We start from the raw sequence: 1,868 nt of genomic DNA, 5'->3' as shown, positions 1-1,868 counted from the left end.
CCTGCCACTGGTCTTGATTGGCGGAGATCTTCCCGCGCTGCGCAGAGTGACCAAGGGACTTCCCCTGGACGCCTCTGCTGAGCAGCCACGCAGTGCTACTTCATATAGCACCATACACTACACTCCTCCCCCCCTAGTTCACTGTACATAATCTTGTAAGTACGCGGGAGCCCTGTGTTCCCGCGTCGATCGCCTCGGGATCGCTTGGGGTGTTGACGTGGTCCCTGGGAGGGGGGTCTCCTCTCGCGGACTCGCCTCTGGCGGCCAGTCATCCGATCCAGGTTGCGGTTCCGGGTCTGCCGGTCTCGGGAAGTCGTACATCAGCAGGGCCAGCGCCTGTGGGGTTGCTTCGGGTGTTTCTGCGGCTGACTCTTATCCGCTTGCTGCTTCCCTGGCTCCGGCTGCCTCCTCCGGCAAGGTTCGGCGGCGCAGCTGGTCTATGTGCCGCCTTAAAATCTGGCCCCCCTCGGTCGAGACCTCGTAAGAGCGGGATCCCGTCACCCGGAGAACCCGAGCTGCTACCCACTCCGGGCTGTTTGCGAAGTTTTTCGCATAGACCGGGTCCCCTGGGAAGAAGCCTCGCACCGCTTCCCTGATCTCGGGGGTGCTGCGGACATCGGTGGCCCTGTCTGGGTGCAGCCAGTCTAGCCTTGTGGTTAGTTTCCTACCCATGAGTAGTTCCGCGGGGCTCGACCCTGTAAGGGGTTAGGGGTAATCCTATTGTGGAACAAGAAGGCTGCCAGGCGGTGGTCCCAGTCCCCTTGTACGATCCACCCCAGGGCTTCCTTGGTGGTACGCACCATTCGCTCCGCCTGCCCATTGGTGGCCGGATGGAAGGGGACGGACCGGACATGTTTGATCAAGTACCTATCTAGGAACTCCCGGGACTCCCGGGAGGTGAAGGCCGTCCCGTTGTCTGTGACCAGGGTATCGGGAATTCCGTGTGTGCAAAATACCCTTCGCAAGGCTCTAACCGCCGCCGCTATGGAGGTGGAAGCTACGGGGATTACCGTAGCCACTTCGTATATGCGTCTACCAGTATGAAAAATATTTGGCCCTGGTAGGGTCCTGCAAAATCTAAATGCAGACGGGACCACGGCTGCCTGTTGGACTCCCAGAGATGGACGGGGGTGCACGGCGGATCGGGCCGGGATTCCTGGCAGGGTTGGCACTGTTTCACCCAACCCTCTATCTCTTCATCCATCCCCAGCCACCAAACGTAACTGCGGGCCAGGGCTTTCATCCTCACTATCCCCGGGTGCGTCTTGTGAAGGGCGGCTAACACCTGCTTCCGCATGGGGGGGGGGAACCACCACCCTGCTACCCCAGAGTATACATCCCTTGTGGGTGGATAGCTCATCCCTGTGCGAAGCGAACGGTTTGAACTCCATGCCTACCTTGCCTGTGGGCCAGCCCCTTCCCACCCAGTCAGAAACTTGAGCGAGTATGCGGTCCCTTCCCGTGGCCCAAGCCACCTCAGCGGTGTGGAGGGGCCGCTCAGGTAAAGACTCCACTAGCATTACGTGGTGGGCTGGGGCAGGATCGGGGTCCGTTGATGGAAGCGACAGGTGGCTCAGGGCGTCAGCGTGTCCCATGGCCTTGCCCGGGCGGTGCACCAGGGTGTACATGTTTAAGAATTAGTTCCACCTCAGGACCCGCTGAGACACGATTTGCGGGGTCTGGTGGTCAGGAGCGAGGAGGCCCAGGAGTGGCTTATGGTCCGTGGCAATGGTGAACCGCCTGCCGTACAGGTAATCGTTAAATTTGTGTACTCCGGCCACAATCGCCAGAGCCTCCTTATCGATTTGGGCGTTCTGCGGAGGTAAGGGTCCTGGAATAATACGCCACCGGAACCTCCCTCCCGTCTG

The 1,868-nt window shown here is 60.3% G+C and overlaps 1 pseudogene; it reads right to left on the bottom strand.

Moving 5' to 3' along the window:
- Positions 1-656: 656 nt before the first annotated feature.
- Positions 657-1,628, bottom strand: LOC132589598 (uncharacterized protein K02A2.6-like; annotated as a pseudogene).
- Between the last annotated feature and the right edge of the window lie 240 nt (positions 1,629-1,868).

The sequence above is a fragment of the Heteronotia binoei genome, chromosome 21 (genome assembly GCF_032191835.1).
Source record: "Heteronotia binoei isolate CCM8104 ecotype False Entrance Well chromosome 21, APGP_CSIRO_Hbin_v1, whole genome shotgun sequence".
Taxonomy (NCBI): domain Eukaryota; kingdom Metazoa; phylum Chordata; class Lepidosauria; order Squamata; family Gekkonidae; genus Heteronotia; species Heteronotia binoei.
The sequence above is the reverse complement of the archived record's forward strand: the minus strand, read 5'-3'. Positions and strand labels throughout refer to the sequence as shown.